A 23,428-nucleotide genomic window follows, 5' to 3' on the forward strand; every position below is an offset into this window, starting at 1 on the left:
TGCCCACCAGGAAGCAGACTCCTTCCACCACAACAAAATACAAACCTGAAAGGCACACCTTCAGTGACTCACCTCTTTCAGCCACACCCTACATGCCTACACTTACCATTTATTTAGTCCCTATCAGGGGATTAATGCACTGATTGGGTGAAGGCTCTCACAGCCCATTTATTTCAACTCTAAACTTTCTTTCATGTCACACACATGAGCTTTTGGGAGACACTTCATATCTATACTGTAACAGAATCCATGTTTCAGAATTTAACTCATCTGAGTAAAATTTATATCCAAAGGGCTCTAGAGGGTTGTCAGTTGTCAGCAGATCTCCACTCTCAGAGAAATCAGCCAGCTTCAACATTATCATTTCTAGAAAATGATACTCATGTGAAAGTATTCTCCCCAGTACTGAACATTCTACCCAAAAACCTTAAAGCTTAAAACCATAACTACTGTGTTACTTCTTACATCTTTTTTATGATTAGCGCTCAGTAGGATGGTTTCTGATTCTATATCGATCTTTAAACACAAACCTCACATAAAACCTGTTCACACACATTGATGTAAAGATGCTCTAGAGAAAAATAAGTAAAAGACACAGAAACACACTCATACAACACAAGGGAGAGTGAAGAGAAGAGTTCCAGCACTGGCTAGACACAGGATAAAACATTTCACTCCTGTTCAGTTACTATCTTTATTGAGACAGTAAAAGGCATTTTGAGTAAAATGTATCTTTTGAAAATTCTGTACCATCATTATGGTACAGAAATAATATGGAGTAAACTCATTGTATATAAAGTAAAAAAAACCCCACAATTATTGTATTACATGCTCTGTAGGAAGTAAACTGATAAATTTCATACGCAACACTAACATTTCCTCAAAAGTGGAATAGTTGACCACATACCAAAAAGTCTATGAAATGTCTTTCATAAAGAAGAACTTATGAGATTGAACTAGAATAATGAATGCTAATTCAAACACATGTCCATGAAAAGTGTTGATTCATAAATAGATTTTCATCATTTCACAAACTGATCATTGAAGACCTTTACAAAGTATATATTCCAGCCCCATTGCAATGATAGAGGACGAGAATGTACTATAACACAACACTCTTCACTATGACTTGGTTCACCTAGATGCCAAAATCTGAAACAGAGAAAAAGGATGAAGTTATTCTTCCAAGACTGCTTTTAAAGGGGTTAAAGTCAGTTATGGAGTCAGAGGCTGGGCTGTAACTTTGTGGAAGTCAGGGTCTGATATGCCCAGACAAACCATTCCCAATTCTCATGCAGTTTCTCCTCCACCAACACCTCTGGCATTTATCTTGAAAATTGTGCCCCCATCACTCATAATTTCTCATACATTATTGCACTAAACATTTGACCAAAAGTTACCCATGGGCTCTCCTCTAAACAAAGACCCTGTTGCCAGGAGAATATGAATCCATGGGGCTTTCTTATATGATGAAGAGAAGTCACTACAGTCCCATGTATCAAAACAGGGTTTTTTTCCCTTTTTAATGAGATGATTTTGAAGTCTGAAGAAATGGTTAAATCTCTAGATCTACTTATTCCTGTTTTCTAGTCAAATAACTTAATTTCTTAGATTCTCAGTTTGCCCATCTAAAAGCTGGACCAGAGTAACAGCACTATATATTTCACAAAGAAGATATAAGGGTCAAAGGGTGTGAGTATACTAATGTATTTAAATGCCTTTAAAGATTACATAAATATGAGATATTGTAGTAGTATACAAATTTAGGATATTTGCTTTATGAGGAATATTAAATCACAATAATCCATAATGATTTAAAAACATGAATTTTTATTACAGAGAATAAATAGAGTTTATAAAAGCAAAGTAGAATCCACCTGGTTCTAAAGACTGTTGTTGGGTGACCTTAGCTGAAACTATCTATACTCTTCAAACTCAATTTCCTCATTTTTATAATAGGAAAAATATTCTGTGCCTCCTACGCTTCTGAGATAATTCAATGAGGTAATAAAATTGATTAACTGTGTGTGCAAAAGGACAAGAGTGAGCTGTTGTAGTTTCAAAACTGATGCTGGAACACTCTAAACTTCCTACATAATCCAGGACCCAGGATTCCATTATCTAATTCTGTACTCACGTGGCACTATGGTTGTATGGGGTCTGATCAACCCATTGCCAGTGTCCTTGACCCTCTGGATCTGATAGCCCCACAAAATAAGCAGCGTTTTTGTCCATATCCTGACTGATGAAATCCTAAAGGAAAGGAAAAAGAAAAGAAGTCATAGGCTTTAGATAGTCAGCTTGAACTGAGTTGTTTTTTTTTTTTAATTTGCCAAATCATGCTATGTACTGGTATTAATATAACAGAATAATATAACAAAAGCCCATTCTCGTGTGTAAATATGATTCACCAATAAAAATATTGGAAAAAAATTGGGGGATTTATTTCTTTTTTTCTTTTCTTTTTTTTAATTTTTTATTGGTTGTTCAAAACATTACAAAACTCTTGACATATCATATTTCATACATTAGATTCAAGTGGGTTATGAACTCCCATTTTTACCCCAAATACAGATTGCAGAATCACATCGGTTACACAACCACATTTTTACATAATGCCATATTAGTAACTGTTGTATTCTACTACCTTTCCTATCCTCTACTATCCCCCCTTCCCTACCCTCCCATCTTCTCTCTCTACCCCATCTACTGTAATTCATTTCTCTCCTTGTTTTTTTTCCCATTCCCCTCATAACCTCTTATATGTAATTTTGTATAACAATGAGGGTCTCCTTCCATTTCCATGCAATTTCCCTTTTCTCTACCTTTCCATCCCACCTCATGTCTCTGTTTAATGTTAATCTTTTCCTCCTGCTCTTCCTCCCTGCTCTGTTCTTAGTTGCTCTCCTTATATCAAAGAAGACATTTGGCATTTGTTTTTTAGGGATTGGCTATCTTCACTTAGAATAATCTGCTCTAGTACCATCCATTTCCCTGCAAATTCCATGATTTTGTCATTTTTTAGTGCTGCGTAATACTCCATGGTGTATAAATGCCACATTTTTTTTTATCCATTCGTCTATTGAAGGACATCTGGGTTGGTTCCACAGTCTAGCTATTGTGAATTGTGCTGCTATGAACATCGATGTGGCAGTATCCCTGTAGTACGCTCTTTTAAGGTCTTCAGGGAATAGTCCGAGAAGGGCAATAGCTGGGTCAAATGGTGGTTCCATTCCCAGCTTTCCAAGGAATCTCCATACTGCTTTCCAAATTGGCCACACCAATTTGCAGTCCCACCAGCAATGTACAAGAGTACCCTTTTCCCCACATCCTCACCAGCACTTGTTGTTGTTTGACTTCATAATGGCTGCCAATCTTACTGGAGTGAGATGGTATCTTAGGGTGGTTTTGATTTGCATTTCTCTGACTGCTAGAGATGGTGAGCATTTTTTCATGTACTTGTATGTCCTCCTCTGAGAAGTGTCTGTTCAGTTCCTTGGCCCATTTGTTGATTGGGTTATTTGTTATCTTATTGTTTAATTTTTTGAGTTCTTTGTATACTCTGGATATTAGGGCTCTATCTGAAGTGTGAGGAGTAAAAATTTGTTCCCATGATGTAGGCTCCCTATTTCCCTCTCTTATTGTTTCTCTTGCTGAGAAAAAAACTTTTTAGTTTAAGTAAGTCCCATTTGTTGATTCTTGTTATTAACTCTTGTGCTATGGGTGTCCTATTAAGGAATTTGGAGCCCAACCCCACAATATGTGATGGGAGCCAACTTTTTCTTCTATCAGATGCAGAGTCTCTGATTTGATATCAAGCTCCTTGATCCATTTTGAGTTCACTTTTGTGCATGGCGAGAGGAGGGGATTCAGTTTCATTTTGTTGCATATGGATTTCCAGTTTTCCCAGCACCATTTGTTGAAGATGCTATCCTTCCTCCATTGCATGCTTTTAGCCCCTTTATCAAATATAAGATAGTTGTAACTTTGTGGATTAGTCTCTGTGTCCTCTATTCTGTACCATTGGTCCACCCGACTGTTTTGGTACCAGTACCATGCTGTTTTTGTTACTATTGCTCTGTAGTATAGTTTGAAATCTGATATCGCTATGCTGCCTGATTCACAGTTCCTGCTTAGAGTTGCTTTTGCTATTCTGGGTCTTTTATTTTTCCATATGAATTTCATGATTGCTTTATCTATTTCTACAAGAAATGCCATTGGGATTTTGATTGGCATTGCATTAAACCTATAGAGAACTTTTGGTTATTTCTTCTTTATTATTTTAATTGTAACATCTATCAGGTAACATGATAATTTGATACATATACACAGTGCATAATGGTCAAATTGGCATAGTTAACATTTCCATCTTCTTTATATTTTCTTAAAGATTTCACTATCAACTAATTATACATATTTAAAGGTACAGTGTTATTTTTCAACCGAAATCTTTCTGGTCAAACAGAAATGACAACAAAAGTAGACAGTTCCATAAGAACCAGATGGGGACCTCAGAACTGCAGGTCTTTGAGCACAAAAGGATCAAAGACATCATCTGTGAGCCTTAATTTTATTAAATATGGAAGCAATTCCTATCTACAATCATAATGAATTTCCATCTCAAATTCACTTTCCCTCTTTTCTTCACTGAGAGAGCATTCTTCAAAGTTTTGCATAAAAAAATTCTTACAAATTTAATCATTTTATATTTGTGACATCATGATTTATTTTGTACCAGAAATTGAACCCAGGAGTACTTAACCACTGAGCCACATCCCCACCCTTTCTTATATTTCAATTAGGGAAAGAGTCTTGCTAAATTGCTTAGTGCCTTCCTACATTACGAAGGATTGCTTTGAACTTGAGATACTCCTACCTCAACCTCCCAAGCCCCTGGGATTAAAGCATGCACAAAACCCAGCACTTCACACATTCTTAAAATTTCATTCCTGATTGCTGATTGTGAGTCTGTTGATTTAACTTTGCCTATTCAAGTTAATTCTCCTTTCTGTTAAGCAGTTGATCATTCATAAAACAGTTAAATATTGAAATAACCAACTGCTGCTATACGCAGAAACATTTTTATCTTTTCACTAACCCCCCAGGTCCTACATGTTGAATGCCACAATTTCCTTGGGCGTAGATTAATTACACTGAAGAAGGAACAAGGTGTGGCATGTGAAGTCTGAGGGAGCCTCTCTCTCCTATCTGTCTTATGGGAAATCTTCTGCCACAGCATCAATATCCCTTCTTAGCAAAGACATGTACAAAAGTCAGACAGGCTCATGACTCCATTGTCCCTTAGAAAGTACCTGCTCTTCCTTGCTGTTGATCACCACCAGGTGAGCCTCCATTCTAGAGCAGTTCTCCTGACTGTTATTCCAAGATTTTGCATCAGTAGAAAAAAAGTAGCAACTGTAACTAAATGACTTCCAATTCTCTGGGCAACAGGTCCAGACTTTTCCTTTATAGGCAAGAAGGGCAAAGAAGTGTGTTATATAAAAATGTATTTTTAAAGTGTGTGTATTATTAAATTTAAAGACCTAGGGAAATAGCATGGAAGCTGCAGCTCCCATATTCACCCAGATATAACAAGGAGATCCCTTTCCTCACGTGCCAAGGAGGCAAGTTACTTCCACCAGGCAGTAAGGTGTCAGGGTCCCTTTCATCTGCTGGACTGGTATCAGGAAAAATAAATAAATAAATAGATAGATAGATAGATGAATAAATAATAAAATATAATGTTTAAATAAAACCTAGACTTCAAAACCTCAAAATGGAAATATCCAAGTTTCAACACAAAATAATTAATCATACCAAGGACCAGGAAGTTCTCAATTTTATTAAAAAATGATAATCAATAGCAGTAAACAAAAAAAAAAGATAATAAAAATGTTAGAATTATCTGACAAAGATTTTAAAGCAACCATGATAAAAATACTTCAACAAGAAGATTCAAACAATTTTGAAAAAAAAATAAGAGACCTAAGTAACTTAGAAAATTCCTGTGTCAAATTAAAAAAAAAAAATAGGGCTGGAATGTGGCTCAGGGATTTGGCAACCCAAGGTTCAATCTCAGGTACCCAACACAAACCACCATCCCCAAAAAAGAAACAAAGGAATGCTGACTCTCAATGGCATGGTGGAGGGGAGAGCATGGGAGTAATGAAGGAACTTTAGATAAGGCAAATAGGAGGGAGGAGAAGGGAGGGGGCAAGGGGGCAGGAATGACAATGGAATGAGTTAGACATCATTACCTAAGTACATATATGAAGACACAAATTTGTGTGAACACACTTAGTGTGCAATCAGTGACTTGAAAAATTGTGCTCTATATGTGTAATATGAAATTAATTGCATTCTGCCATCACGTATAACAAATTAGGATGAATAAATAATTTAATAAAAAAGAAAAAAAAAGTAGACTCAACAAAAAAAAACATGTAAAAAGTGGAAATTTTATCAATGAAAATATAATAACCTTTTAAAAGCTTAGCAGACTTCCTTTGGCCTCCATCTGACACTCCTTCCTGAGTCTTCAGCAGGAAAGTTACCCAGATCAAATTTTGGACTTATCAAGCCTCCACATTTCCATGAGTCAAGTTCTTAAAATAAATATCCATGTTCATATTGCTTCTTTTCCTCTGGAGAGCACTAACATAATACACTACCCTAATAAATGGGAGCATGATTCCTCTATCATAAAACATTAGCTGCATGTAGCAACCTCCTTATGAACTGTATAGTGTGGGAATAGGAGAGGGAAAAGTAGCTTCACAATGAGAAACCTGACAAACACTACTTCAGGTGATCAAGTTCAGCATCAATAGTCAACATTCACTTTGATAATATATACCCTTGCAATAATGTGATGAATAGCATTTTATATCTGTGACCTTCCTCCCCAAAACAAATAATCCCCCTATAATCATTAGAAAAACATCAAATTTAACACAAAGACAACCAATAATGTACAGAATGGTGTTCCCCTAAATGTCAGAGTAATCTAACAAGAAAGTTCTGAAAAAATATCATAGCGAAGAGGAACATAAAGAGAGATGACAAATAAATGGAAGGTGGATGACTGCACAGGATTATAGTATAGAAAAAGAACAAGAGTTAAAAATTGGGAAAATCAAGAATGTTGGACTAAGGAAGTGGCTCAGTGATAAAGACGTGCCTAACATGTGTGAAACTCTGAATTCAATTCCTACTACCAAAGGGAAAAACTCATAAATATTGGTTCACTTGTTGTAACAAATATCCTTATGTAGGAATAGCTTAATAATAATGGGCACTGTGTTGCAAGGTAGGGTTAAAATAGAATCTTTTAATATCATCTGCTCAAATTTTCTGTCAATTTAAAAATGTTTTTAAAACTTGTTATTTAAAGGTAAAAAATCACATTCACAATAATATATTCATCTTCACTTTTATCAAATTGTTTGACATGTGATAAAAACACTAGCCTTGCAGAAACCTCAGATAAAAGAAGTCTGAAGAAATACAGTAACAATATATCTTTTTTCAAAATCAAGCTTCACATGGATAACTTTCAATATCCAAATAAGAATGTTAGATTCTGGGCTGGGGCTACAGCTCAGTGGTACCGCGCCTACCTCGCACATCTGAGGCATTAGGTTCAATCCTCAGCACCACATAGAAATAAATAAATGAAAATATTATGTCCATCTACAACTAAAAAAGAAAGAAAGAAAGGATGTTAGATTCTATGATTGTACACTTGTAGCTTAGAATGACCAGGAGACTCCACTACTTAGTGTGTTCTACCTGGAAATCATAAATACTGATTTGGGAATCTTACATACTACAGTCATGTGAATTCTAGGCACATGAAGTTTTACCTTCCATGGTTGAATTGATTCTTACACACTTCAAGTTTATGTGAATCATTTCCTTTATAAATCTTTTATAATTTTTGTCTTCAAGCAGCTGAGAATTTTTTTGAAAGAAAGCTGGAAAACAGAACATAAACCAATCATTTTTCTGGTAGCATTAGGTCATTGCTGTTTACATTGCTTTCTTGAATTCTATAGACAAAATCTACACATCTCCAATTACCCAACTAGAGAGAGCCTGACAGAAAAAGATTACCTTTGATTCCTCAGTCAATGGAGTCTTAATTCTAATGCTTTGGAAATATTAGGTGTCTCCAGGAATAGCTAAAAGATGAAGAGTTGAAAGAAGACATGAAAGTGCCATCATACTGGGATCTGAAGGATGTTATCCATAGTCTCCTTCCAGAGTTAACCCAAGATGCAAATCATGGCTAAATTTTGTGAGAAGGGAGTGGAAATTATTTAAGGAAGTACACAACCTGGGATTTTGGGAAAAGGAAGAATTTGCTAATTTTAATCAATTCTGGATGATCTTAAAGAACAGAAAAAATGTTTTTCAAAAACCCAAAGATTGATCAAGAGGACATTTTTCTTCATCTCTTTTGTGTGTCTCTCCCAATGCAGAACCAACTCACCCCCACCTCTAGAAATTGGATTTTCTGGGCTGCAGTAGTATCTCAGTATCACAGCACTTGCCTAGACAAGGCCCTGGGTTAATCAACACTACTGCAAGAAATTAAATTTCTTCTTTCCCTCTAACTTCCTATTTATTAATTTACCCACTTCATTCAGGCTTTGACTTCTATCATGTCATTAAAACTATCCATGAAATTGATCGTTAGTAATTTTCTAGGACCACTTGTTAGTCATTTTTTAATGTTCTTCATGCAGTCATTCATCCAGGTCTTTCTCCTCAGCTCTTGGTACACTGTTCTCTCCTGTTCCTGCCTCACTTTTCTTACTGCTGTTTCTTATCTTCTTCCTTCAGCTCTCTTCCTCCATTCACCTTTTTTTAAATGTAGCATGTCCAAGAGTTCTTTCCTAATCCCTACTTATTGCTTAAAGTCCTCTTCTTGAGTGATAACATATATTCCCATACTGGGGCTTGCTATCATTGTACGAATGACTTTCAAAATTCCAGACTTTTCTCTCCTAAAATCTAGGCAAATATGCCTCCCACTGGACATGTACATTGTGGGTTAACACATTGTTCCCAAAACATAAATAATTATCTCTCAAAATAAACCCGCTATTAATCCTACACTGCCTATACCTTTGAACAACTTCTTCACTGCTGAGTTTAGTACTAGGCCAGAATATTATATTCACACTTAAATTCTCTGGGTTCTTTAATCCCCAATATTCATCAAGGATTGGCCTCCTTGATTATATCTTCTTTACCCTTCAAAGCTACCTGTTTTCTCTTTCTTCACTAACACTATCCTTAAATGAGGCTCTCAATGTTTTCCAATGGGATGATGAATTAGACTCTGTTTGGTGCATTATAATTATACATAATAATACGATGCACTGTTACATAATCGTACACACACATAACTATTTGGTCAATTTCATTCCCCAGTACCTCCCCAATCCCTTCCCTCTTCTGTCATCCCGGTCCCCTGCCTCTACTCTACTACTTTTCCCTCAATTTTCTTGAGAACTCATCCCTTCTACTCTACTTGCTCCCAAATTATCATATATGAGAGAAGATATACAACCAATGACTTTCTCAGTCTGGTTTATCTCACTTAACACAATGCTGTCTACTTCTATCCATTTTCTAGAAAATAACGCCTCTCCTTACTTTCACCTTTGTCCTCCTAAATCCATTTCCACACCTTGGTAAAAGCATGTCAAATTTGATTATGTCAAATCCCTGCCCAAAATTCAGCAATGGCTCGACATCACTGATACACTGCAAACTGGCCTCAATGTTCCATCCTTCTGGTATTTACACCTCTTTCAATGTGACTTTGTACCTTCTCCAATCAAGAAATAGGGTCAGTTTCATCAACAATAGAATGTGAGCTGCCTTTAAGACTCCATTTGGCCAACAGAATGTGCAAAACAATGAGGCTAGTTCTAAATTGAAACTTTAATGTGCTTGGTTTGCGTTCAACCTCCATCTTTGAAGCCTGCAAGTGGCCATGTGAACAAGCCCAGGCTGGCCTGATGCATAATGACAAAAATGTGGTAAAATTGCCCCTTTCATTCCAGTTGATATGCTGTTCTTCATAAGCCAAGTTACCTATTATGGGTCCCTAACATCATATGCATGACTGAGTTCAGCTAGGACTGAGGAAACTCCCATCTGAGACAAATCTAAATTGCCAAGCCACAGATGCATGAGCTAAATAAATAGCTGTTTTAATTCACTGTTTTAGACTCATTTATTAAGTAGCAAAGGATATTTTATAAAATAACCTTCAGGGAAAAAATCAAAAATTTTTTGATACTATGTAGCATTCTTCATGATCTGAATTCTGTTTATGTGGGCAACCTATAACTTCATTTCATAGTTTCTCATATCACACTATATTTTCCCAGTCAGGCACTTTTATATTGCCCTCCAAATCTTCCATGTTGTAATATAATCTGTCTATGTCATTTGGGTACAGATGTAGGTGTCTCCTCCTTCAGGAAACCTACCTCAGCCTCCTGTGCTCACTTCTTACCTGCACAACCCTTCCCATCTCGTGTTGTAAGCACTGGTTATTTTTTAATATTTTTGCTTGTGATGGACAAGATAACTTTATTTAATTTATTTTTATGTGTGCTAAAGATCAAACCCTGGGCTTCATATAAGCAAAGCGAGTGCTTTATCACTGAGCCACAACTCCAGCAATGTGCTGGTTATTTTGACAATTCTCTTAATATCTTGAGACCAGTGGCTGTGGTTATTTTTGGAATCTCTAACACAGCACCTAACAAATAATATGTATGGCTATTGTTACTTATCAAATGAATAAATTAATGAATTAAATATCTACCCTAATATATGCTGAGATTTATGACTTTTGAAAACTTAATAAATTCTGAAATACAGCATATGCATAAATCCACCCATTTGTTAAATTGATTTTTCCTGAGATCTCACAATGGGACAGACAGAAATTATTAAAAGGAAATTCACTGGGAACTCTTTCTGGAATATTTCCTTCCATCACCTTCATGTTCACCTGATCATCCAAAAATATGTCTGTGAAGTCACATAAGACTAGCCTTGTAAAAGCTCTTAAAGAAATACAGATGTATCCTCACACAGAATCTATTATAGAACTGATGACTCATTGGTTTCATTCTAACATCAGCCAATACACACATATCTACTCTTCAAATTTTCTAAATGAACATGAATTCCATTATTTGTGAAAAAACAAAATTCCCAATGAAAACACAGGAAATCTATCCCATACCTCAGAGAATATTCATTTTTCAAATGTCTGCATCATATTAAACTCTTAGGTTCTAATGGATAGTTTCTGTTCATGAAAGGCAGGCATTGCTAACTGACTCAGTTGGCATACTTACTGATAGGAGAGACAGACAAAAAGATTTCCTTCAGCAGGGAAAGTATCAGCAGCAAGGCAAGAAGCTTGGAAAAAAACAAAATTACTCAGATGAGGAATGATGTTTTCATTGTGATCTGAAGGCTAAATCAAATTAATTCATCAGAAAGCAATTCTTTCCTTATTTCCAAATCCTCCTCTATGAGTTGACTTTTTGTCACTGTGACCAAAACATTTGACAAGAATATCTTAGAGTAGAAAAAGTTCATTTGGAGTTCATGATTTTAGAGGTGTCAGTCTATGGTCAGTCTTCTCCACTGCTCTAGCACTGAGGTGAGGTAAAACATCACAGAATAACAGTGTGGTAGTGTAACATTGTTCAGCTCAAGACAGCCAGGAAGAAGAAAGAGCAAACAAAGATCCAGGGGGAAAATATAATCTACTGAGGAATAATGTTGATCAAATTATATTGTCATACCATGTACATGTATGAATATGGAACAGTGAACCCCACTATTGTGTATAATTATAATTCATCCATTGAAAATGGAAATGGAAATGAAAATATATGATCTAAGGCATGCCCAAGTGACCTAATTTTTTCAGCCACACCTGATCTGATTACCAAACCAGTAATCGATTCTAATTATTAAGCCATCAAATATATTAATTAATGCACTGATTAGGTTATGATTCTTATAACTATTTTATCACTGAACATCCTTGAATTGCCACATAAACTTTTCAGGGCACATCTCGTATTCAAACCTTAACATTCTGCCCCTGGTCCCCAAAAGTTCATGTCCATCTCACAATGGAAAATACATTTAGTTGATCTCGAAGAGTCCCCATAGTGTTCAAAGCTGCAAAATTTCCCAATAGATCAAATCCAAAGTCTCCTCTGAGACTCAAGACAAACTATGTGTTGTGAGCCTCTGTAAAAATAAAAAGTAACTTACATATTTCCAATATGTAATGCATAAAGTAAACATTCCCATTCCAAAAAGGAGGAATAAGGATGTAGAAGTAAGGGACAAAACCAAAACAACCAACATTCAGTCTGGCAGATATTAGTTTCTGTAACTCCATGTGCAGCATCTGGGAAATATTGTGGTGTGATATATTCTTCAAAGAGCTTCTGCAGCACCACCTAAATGGCCTTGCTGGTTGTAATTCACATGGTCTCTTTCTTAGGCTGACTCCCTCTACAGCCACCAGCTTTCCTCAGCAGACATTCCACTTTACTGGCGAATCTTAATCCCTGGGATCTCCAATTCAGCTTCAGCTTCCCCTTCACAGCTTCATGCATGCCCTCTCAAGGGAATCATGCAGGGATTCCAACACGGCTTCACTTTGCCTGAACAGTCAGATCTTTCTCTGAAATATCAGTGGAAGCTTCCATGATCTCCTGGCTGCCATCAACTCTCCTCTGTCATGCCCCACAACCATGATATTCTGCCTGACCTCAAGGCCACAGTGATGAAGCTGACTCACCATAGACTAACCTCAGAAATATTGATCCTAAAATAAGATTCCTCCTCTAAATTGTTCTTATCAGGTATTTTGGTTGAAGTGACAGAAAAGCTAATATCCTCCTCTTCTACTTTTCAATTTTTTTCCATAAAGCACAATCACTAATACTATGAATATTTGAAATCATATTAAAATTGAAATAAGAAAAATAAATGGTGTTTATTTATAAAAACTATAAAATACCCAAAACACATATTTCTACCATTGACAATTACTATTGCTAATATTAGTAATAATGGATTACCAACCAGTAATCCATTCTAATTATTAATCCATCAAATGTGTTAATTAATGCACTGATTAGGTTACGATTCTCATAACTATTTTATCTCTGAACATTCCTGAATTGCCACATAAGCTTTTCAGGGCACATCTCATATTCAAACCATAACATTCTGCCCCTGGTCTCCAAAAGTTCATGTCCGTCTCAAAATGGAAAATATCTTTAGTTGATCTCCAAGTATCCCCATTGTTTTCAAAGTTTGGCACATGTCCTTTCAGCAATTTTTGAAGTGTGTACAACATATATGCACATTTTTCCAATTCATTGACATATATATTTACTGATTTCTGACTCACCATATTCTTTTATACTATTTTACAAACATTTTTCATCATGATATTTATTAATATTTTTAACATGGTTCTTAATATTTCATTACATATTCAAATAATATTTTAGATTGTGTCCAAGTTATAAGTATGCTATAGAAGATAAAACTTTCTGGCCAAATTTCATATTGTTAAGATAAAGTCAGTCTTTTTAGTCACTGTTTCATGGTTAGAAAACGTTTTCTAGACTGAGGGTATAGATTCATGCTACAGCAATTTTGACTAGGATATACAAAACCCTGAAATTGGTCACTACCAAAGGGGAGAGGAATAGTGGGACACATTCCATTAAGATAATTAAGATTAAAACACCAAATAAAGAGAAACAATTTTCTTAAAATTATGTACATTGTCAATCTCAAGGAGGAAAAACTCACTATTATATTCTTTAAGTTCTGGAAATATAGGTACACACATTTTTTATATATTTATATCTGGAAGGATACACAAGAAAATCCAAACTCTGATCATCTGTAAATGATAATAGTAAAGAAAGTATTATGAATCTATTTTATCCCACTTTGCAACTCTACAACACCTTCATTCCTATCTACAGGCAGCACAATCCTCAGAGGTTCCTGGGTTTCACAGACATAATCGCTTCAGAGAAATAGCAACTAACATTACCTCTGCCCTGCTTATCAACTATCTCTTCATCCTTCACCTCACAATTCACTTTGACCACTGGAAAATGATTTTTACCTGCAGGAGAATTTGAGTTGGTGCCAGAGGACTTCTCCTCATTTTGCAAACTCACTTCAGCATAATTTCCCAAAGCCATCATGAGAGGAAACCTTCTGCCTTTTTTCAAAAATCCCATGTGATATTTTCCTTAAAACATACTGTAAGTGAGGTTCCAGCCTGAAAGCAAATTATTCTACCACTTAAATAGATGAGAGCCCAAGTAATAAATAGGCACAACCCCTAAGAGTGAAATCATGTGAAACCACTGGGCCACAAGGATCCAATCTTCATGACAACCATAAAAAGAATTATAGCATTCAAACATAGTCAAAATAGATAAACAAATGTAACAAAAGTTGGAACTCAAATATGAAGAAAAGAAAAAGAGGAACCAAGCAATTGGAGAAGTCTTTCCTAAGAAATTCATTTTATAAATTCACCAGCAAAACTGAAATGTGAGGGTGTCCACGTGCAAGTGTAATATATTAGCCAAACAACTTGTTCTGCTGCATTCACATCATCATGTCTGACTGCTAAGGCAGCTTTTTTTATTCACTCTTTTTTTTGGGGGGGAGGGGATCTTTTTATTGGTTTTATTTTTTAAATACATGACAATGGAATGCATTACAATTACACATTTAGAACAAATTTTCATACCTCTGTTTGTATATAAAGTATGTTCACACCAATTCATGTCTTCATACATGTACTTTGGATAATGATGTCCATCACATTCCACCATCCTTCCTAACCCCCTGCCCCCTTCCTTTCTGTCCCACCCTTTTGCCCTATCTAGAGTTCCTCTATTCCTCCCATGCTCCCCATCCCTACCTCACTATGAGTAAGCCTCCTTATATCAGAGAAAACATTCAGCATTTGTTTTGGAGGGATTGGCTAACTTCACTTGGCATTATCTTCCCCTTGGCATCAATTTACCTGCAAATACCATGATTTTATTCTCTTTTATTGCTGAGTAATATTCCATTGTGTATATATGCCACAGTTTTTTATCCATTCATCCACTGAAGGGCATCTAGGTTGGCTCCAGAGTTTAGCTATTGTGAATTGTGTTGCTATAAACATTGATGTGTCCGGCCACATTGTAAGGTGGTCATTGACACAATTCTCACATGACAACCTCCCCATGTTCAGAGCCACCTTCCTTTAGCATGGTGGGGAAGAAAAAGTCTGAGTGTGTCGTCTGGGCTCTCTGCGTTCCCTGCTGCTCACAATGAGCACCATCATGAACCTTCATTCATTCATTTTGTAACTGGTCACCTCCAGAACTCCTGAAAGCCATAATAAAAGAGGACGCTGCCTTTTATTCTACACTTATCTCTCCCTTTACCACCCACACCACCTTAATAATATGCTCTGGAAAGTAAATATGACTACACTTAACAGTTGGGAAAATTAAATGGAATCACGTGTAGAAGAGGATGAACTTAAATTGAGTGCCAAATCTATTTTCTTTTTCCCAAAGGCCAAAATGAAGACAGTCCAAAACCTAATCCATCTTTTTCCTTCCATTTCCTTCCCTCTCTCTCACCTCTATATTTGTTTCCATTCTATTTCTACATTTATTTTTATATCAAAATATACTGAAAACACTAAATTCACAATAATATTCCTAATTCTAATTCAATGCCTCAGATTTTATTTTTGTTTTCTCAATTTTCACATTTCTTTCACACATCAGTGACAGAAAGAAACTTGTGTTCATTATATTTAACTTTTTGTTAACTTATTAGATTTTACTCTGGATGTTACCAATCTCTCATTTTTTGTGCCATTCTTCCCTAAGGCACTCTTTTCTCCCTGATACATACCTTACTCCCTAGCCACCCTAAACCATAGACCTCTACACTCTAATTGAGTGTTCCCACACAGGGCCAGCCAACAGCACCCCACCAAATGGACATTCTCCTCACCTTGCTGAGGGTCTGACACCCTGTGCTAAGCCACACCTCAAATTTACAACATACATGAAAATAAGAGTCAGTGTCCTACAGGACAGTATTCACCTGGGCATTCTAGCCCAGGACCATTCATAGAGTTCCCTTAATTTGGCTGGTTTCTTGGAAATAGAAAGGGATGTTTCAGGGACATGGTGTATTACTGCTCTACTTTTCTTTAAGGATGACACAGACCAGATTGTTAAAGCTTATCTGTGGCCACTCTGGCCTGCCTGAGCTCTCACAGCCCACATGAACCTCCATTCATTAATTTTGCTCCAAGGTTACTCCCATGGATAGAAGTCCTTACCATGTAAGGATCAGTCTGTCCCTCTGGGGTTTGCCACCATGTGGAGAGCTCCTTTATCCAGCTCAGTTTCTGAAACCCACACCACATCTATCTTCTGTGTAGATAATTTCCTCATCCTGCTTGGGTTTTGATATCCTATGCCAGGTCCTCCGATGCCAACAAGAATGCCTTCTTGAAACAATCAAAAACATGGACAGAGATCCTACAGATTGGGAGAAAATCTTCACCACAAGTACCTCAGATAAGGCATTAAATTCAGAATATACAAAGAACTCAAAAAACTTAACTCATGAATATGAATAACCCAGTCAATAAATGGATAAAGGAACAGAACAGACACTTCACAGAAGAAGAAATATGAATGGTCAAAAAATACATGAAAAGCTATTCAGTATCTCTACCAATTTGAGAAATGCAAATTAAAAATACACTGAGATTCCCTCTCCAGTCAGAATGGCATTTATAAAGAATACAAGTAACAATAAACATTGGACAGGATATGGGGAGAAAGATGCTCTCATACATTGCTGGTGGGAGTGCAAATTGATGCAATCACTCTGGAAAGCAGTATGGAGTTTCCTTAGAAAACTTGGAATGGAAGCACCATTTGACCCAGTTATCCTACTCCTCTGCATACACCCAAACGACTGAAAAACCAGTATATTACAGTGACACAGCCATATCCATGTTTGTAACAGCTCAATTCACAATAGCCAAGCTACGTAAACAACTAGGTGTCATTCAACAGGTGAATGGATAAAGAAAATGCGGTGTGTATACACAAAAGAATATTAGCCATAAAAAAGAATTAAATATTGATATATTGCCAGTAGATGGATGGAACTGGAGGATATCATGCCAAATGAATAAACCAATCCCAAAAAATCAAAGGCCAATTGTTCTCTCTGATGTGTGGATGCTAACCCAAAACAAGAGAGGTTGGAGAGGGGAATAATAGAAAAAGATTGGACTAAACAAAGGAAAATGAAGAAAAGGGCGGAGGAGGTGAATAGGAAACAAGGTCTAATAAATTGGTCATAACTTTCCTAGGCTTGTACTTGTATACATGACTAGGGAAACTCCATATCACTTACGATCCCAAGATTGGGAACATCAAAATAGATTAAGTCATATTTATGTATGTATTTTCTGCTGAAATACATCCTTCATTTTACTGTCATCTATAACAAAAGTAAGATGTAACAAAAAAAAATTTTAAATGCTTTCAGTACCTTGCTTATGTGGTGAACTCCAAAACTGGACTGTCTACATGCAGAAACCCTGTTTATCCTGCCTGGTCTCTGAAATCCACATAGGTTTATCTTCCGCAAAAATGTCTTCCTCACCCCACTTAAGCACTGAATCCAAACTAACACTGTTCAGTAGTGTCTACTAGATTCTCCCAGATGCTGAGATTTTATGCCAGGCTGCACCTCTCCAGGGACTCACTCCTGGTCCAAAAGGGGCTCTGACTTCTCACAAAAAGTGACTGCATGCATGGATGACTTTTCAATCCTGCTTAACTTATATTCCCCATACCTGACCACACCACCACATACATGGCCTCTTCTCATGGACTGACATCTCATACCAGCCTTCCCCTATTGTGCACACTTCCTCAATTCTCCTGTCCTCTGCTACTCTGCTCTGGGCCACTGCCACTTGTGGACAGCCTTCTCACCATGCTCAGGCTCTAATTATCCATGCCAGAGGACACTCACCACCATAGTGAGGTTTTCTTCACATTTCATGAGCTCTAATACCACTGTCAATCTAAACCTCTTCATTGTCATCTTTCCCTGCTTGAGCTCTAAGGCCTTGTGCTACATTGATTCCACCTGCTCACCACATCCTACAGCAAACACCTACTTTTCCCTGTGCCATTTAGTGCTTAATTTAGGACTGAAAATTTTGGTAGGGAAAGCATGCTACAATGCACAAAGGAGTCTTATGTTCTCTCCATTTAATTTTTGGACTTCACAAAGTACATGCTATTAGACAGTTGTGTTTATACACACCCTCCTCCCAATAATAATAACTGATTGTAAGAGGCATTCTTTTCCAAGTTCCTTAAGCAAAATAGGTTTCTAAAGTTATGTCTCTCTCCCTATAAAGCCATATTGCAAATAAATTACATTGTGTCTGAAACAACCCCAAAGCTGAGTGGTTTATAACATTGATTTCACACACACAGTACATGTGGACTAAGGATGTACTTCAAGTTGACTATAACTTGACTTGGATACTTTCTGAATGTTTTGTCATTCTGAAACCCAGGTGGGAGGCATAATGAGGAGGATGTCCACACATGCATTGTCCCATAGCACTACCCAGGAACAAGAAGATTGAGAAGGTATCCACAATCATTGAGTGGCTCCTTGGAAGCTGAACTGTTCAGTAGCATACTCAATTTGGATCCAGGGGCCACCCAGCTGAAAGAAGATGAGCCTTATGTCCAAGAGCCTAGGAATTCATGTGGACCCACATGGACAAATTGGAGCTCCTGTGCAAGAAGAGATGTGGCTCTTATGGCAACCATGCCTGGCATGACTTCTGCTCCATGTGCTAGAGAGAGGAGTACCACAGAGCCCAAGAGAAGCAGATCTGGAAGGACTTCAGCAGGAAAAGGAAGAGGCCTTGGCCAGCAGCACTCAGAGCAGTCAGGAGGTTGGTTTCCTCTATTACATTTTCCAAATTTGAAGAAAAGAAAACCAGTGAGAAGTTCCACAAGGTAACCACAGTGAAGAAATTCTTCAGTGCTTGTTCTAGAGTTGGATCAGAAAGGTCAGAAATTCAGAAAGCAAAAGCTCCCAGTCCTTCCATAAACTGGCAGACCAGCATTGAAACAGTGCCTAAGGTGCTCCTAGAATTTCTCAAGACCTTCCACAAAATGAAAAAAGAGATCTATAAGCAGACCAAGATGTTTTGGGAAGGATGTATTACAAAAGGGATTTAGGCATTGAGGATCAGTCAGGGTGTAGTCAGGAGTTTTACAAGAATGTGGCAGACTTGTGGAATATTGACTCATGGAATAAGTGCCTCCAGAAACAGTTGAAAAAATAATGGATCAGATTGAAAAGTACATCATGACTCACCTCTACAAATCTGTTCAGAAGAAACTGATGATAAGAAATACTACACCATTCAGAAGAGGGTCAGATATCACTGATATGGATTCGAAGCCTGTGCCCAAGATAAGGTGGTCTGCATCACCAGATGTAGCAAGCACATCTTCAATGCCTTCAAGATCACCAACACTGAGCCTGCTTCTGTGGATGACTTCAGCCTTCTTCTGGTTCTTGCCCAATCTCATCTACATTGTGCTGAAGGGCAACCCCAACCCTCCTGTAGTCCTACATCCAGTACATCACCTGCTTCTGCAACCCCAGCTGGCTGATGATGGGGAGGACAGATGCTATTTCACCAACCTGTGCTGTGCTGGGGCTTTTATTGAAAAATTGGATGTCCAGTCTTTTGAATCCAAGTCAGGAGGATTTTGATTGCTACATGTCTAGCCACACCACTCCCAGGAGGCAAGAAACCAAGAGTTGGTCTCCTGATGTTTGCTTAGTTGTGAAGCAGATGTATAAGATCTTGAACCTCCTGTCTCAATTGAAGGAAAGACAGGAAAGAATCATGAATGAAACTGCAAAACTTGAGAAAGACTTAATAGATTGGACAGATGGAATTACAAAGAAGTTTAAGACATTATGGAGAAATATCCACTTAAAATTAAACCCCAAAGTCAAACATTAGCAGTTATTCACTCTGAAAATGTTGAAAATGACAAAATTCCTCCACCATTGCAAACTCAGGTTTATGCACAATGATAAACATTATGTGCATATTATTTATTTGAGCATCCATTGTAGGTAACAGTACTGCAGCCTGCAAGTGGTATCTAGAATATATTCAATTGCTTTCAAATGTCAGAGGATTTGTAAGGTACATTTCATGGGGGTTGTTTTGTAGGCTTTATTTTCTTTTTCTGGGTAGAAGAAGCTTAGTTAATAATAAAGTACTATTTATTTAAAAACACACACACAATGAGAAATCATCTCATCCTAGTCCAAATAGCTATTATCAATGTGAGCAAAAACTAACAAATCATGATGAAAATGCACAGGAAATGTAAGTCCTACACATTAGTGGTGGGAATATAAATTACTATAACCATATGAAACAAATAAAAATTTTCCTCAAAAATTAAAAATAATCTCACCATGTGACACAACTGTTGAAGGCCACAGCCTAGTTGGGATGACCCATGGCATTCTGCCAGAAGGGAGTGGTTGAGAGGTGATGCCAGTGAGCCATTGAGATGATGATGGTTATGTTAAGCTGTGTATTCAGTTGTATATGGACCCCTGCTGTCCGGCAATAGGGTGGCTATGGGAATAGGGCAGCTCCAGGAATAGGGTGGTTCCTGGTGCCTCCGGCACCTGCTACTTTGTTTTTGTTTTTTCCTTTAATTTTATTGTTGGTTGTTCAAAACATTACATAGTTCTTGACATATCATATTCACACTTTGATTCAAGTGGGTTATGAACTCCCATTTTTACCCATTATACAGATTGCAGCATCACATCGGTTACACATCCACTGTTTTACATATTGCTATACTAGTGTCTGTTGTATTCTGCTGCCTTTCCTATCCTCTACTATCCCCCATCCCCTCCCCTCCCATCTTCTCTCTCTACCCCATCTACTGTAATTCATTTCTCCCCCTTGTTTTTTTTCCCCTTTCCCCTCACTTCCTCTAGTATGTAATTTTGTATAACCATGAGGGTCTCCTTCTATTTCCATGCAATTTCCCTTCTCTTTCCTTTTCCCTCCCACCTCTCACCCCTGTTTAATGTTAATCTTCTTCTCATGCTCTTCCTCCCAACTCTGTTCTTAGTTACTATCCTAATATCAAAGAAAACATTTGGCATTTGTTTTTTTAGGGATTGGCTAGCTTCACTTAGCATAATCTGTTCTAATGCCATCCATTTCCCTGCAAATTCTATGATTTTGTCATTTTTTAATGCAGAGTAATACTCCATTGTGTATAAATGCCACATTTTTTTATCCATTCGTCTATTGAAGGGCATCTAGGTTGGTTCCACAGTCTTGCTATTGTGAATTGTGCTGCTATGAACATCGATGTAGCAGTGTCCCTGTAGCATGCTCTTTTTAGGTCTTTAGGGAATAGACCGAGAAGGGGAATAGCTGGGTCATTTCTTGGAAAGCTGGGAATGGAAGCACCTGCTACTTTGGAGTTCCCAAGTTCTTAAGTGGGTCCCAGTGGAATCGCGGAGCCTGGGGGAGAGCTGAGAGAGTTCCCAGGGAGTGTGCGTGGAGTGCTGGTGGAGTTCGGGCAATAAAGTTTCCTGTTTGTACATACAAGTGCTTTGTGGCTGCTTGGTGATTTGTGCCCAGCCAGACTGCGGCATTTGGTGGCCTGTGCGGGGCAAGCCTGAAGTTTGGGGGTAAGCAAAATTGCTCGCTCCTGAAGGAGAGCGAGAGAATGGGTGACCATTTCAAAAAACAATGTGTTCTTGTTTTGATTTGTTTTGGTTTTGTTTCAAGCTGCCTGTCCCTAGAACTTTCTCAGGCAAACTGGGGAAAATGGTTGGCTCAGGGTTTGAAATTGTTTGCCCCTGAGATAGAAATAGAAATAGGCCACGAATATACATTTCAAGAAAATAGGAAAATTGATACAATGCATTTTTGTTCCATTTTGGTTTCATTCTGTTTCGGTTTTGTTTTGTGTTATCATTATAGTAGAAATATGGGATCAGAAATTAGTAAAAAAAAAAACCAAAAGAGTGTTAAGTAAATTGTTAGAGGTTCAGACTATAGTAGAAAACATGTTAGATCAAGCAAAAGAGAAGGTCTCTTGAGCTGGTCAGACAGAGGAAGAAAATTTGAAGGAAGAAGGGCCATCAGGAGGGAAAAAGTTACAACAGGAGGCTGCTACTAATACATTTCTATCACCAGAGGGTGTAAGTGTCCAACCAAAAGCTCCATCTATGGAGACAACATACGCTGGGGGCCCCCCAACCCCCCTAGTTGATAGATGGGATCCTGAGACAGGACCTAAAAGATTAGCATGCCCTGTACTTGAGCAGGCAGGAGGGCAGCGAATTCACCATGCTTTAGATTTCAAAACAGTGAAGCAGTTAAAGGAGGCTGTATCAACCTATGGTCCCCAAGCACACTTCACTATAAGCATGGTCGAATCCATTATCAACTTGGACATGACACCAGCAGATTGGACTAGCATGTGTAAAGCTTTGCTAAATGGAGGGCAATATTTGTTATGGAAGGTTGCCAATGAGGAATTTTGCACGGAGACAGCTAGGAGAAATGCAGCAGCCAGTTATCCTCAGAGAAATCAAGATATGTTGTTAGGAAAAGGACCTTATGAGGGTCAGTGGCAACAAATTGAATATGATCCTGCCATATATTCACAAATTGCTGCAGATGTGGTTAGGGCATGGAAGACTTTATAAGGACATGGAGATTTACAAGGTCAATTATCTAAGGTAATACAAGGAGCTAATGAACCTTACACTGAATTTGTAGATAGGCTTATTCAAATAGCTACCAGAGTTTTGGGGATACAGAGTAAGCAATGCCTTTAATTAAACAGCTAGCCTTTGAACAAGCAAATCGTTGGTGCAAACAGGCCATTAGACCATGGAAACATGAAGCTTTAAACACATATATTAAATTATGTAGAGACATTAATGAACAGAGGCAAGTCTTGGCAGCTTCAGTACAACAGGTTTTAGATGCCAGGCCAAAAACATGCTACAATTGTGAATAAACAGGACATTTTAAAAGGAGTTGCACCATAGGAGGAGGGTGTAATGAAGCTAGGTATCAAAGGGGTGGAATACCGGATATTTGCCCACAATGCCATAGAAGGAGACATTGGGCTAATGAATGCCATTCTCAAACCACCATAGAGGGTAC

General features: G+C 37.6%; 2 pseudogenes; one reads left to right on the top strand and one right to left on the bottom strand.

The window, feature by feature from the left end:
• Positions 1-1,005: 1,005 nt before the first annotated feature.
• Positions 1,006-14,297, bottom strand: LOC114080737 (C-type lectin domain family 4 member A-like; annotated as a pseudogene).
• A 4,476-nt stretch (positions 14,298-18,773) lies between these two features.
• Positions 18,774-20,295, top strand: LOC114080738 (rab5 GDP/GTP exchange factor pseudogene; annotated as a pseudogene).
• Positions 20,296-23,428: the final 3,133 nt, after the last annotated feature.

Source organism: Marmota flaviventris, chromosome 3, assembly GCF_047511675.1.
Source record: "Marmota flaviventris isolate mMarFla1 chromosome 3, mMarFla1.hap1, whole genome shotgun sequence".
NCBI classification, from domain to species: domain Eukaryota; kingdom Metazoa; phylum Chordata; class Mammalia; order Rodentia; family Sciuridae; genus Marmota; species Marmota flaviventris.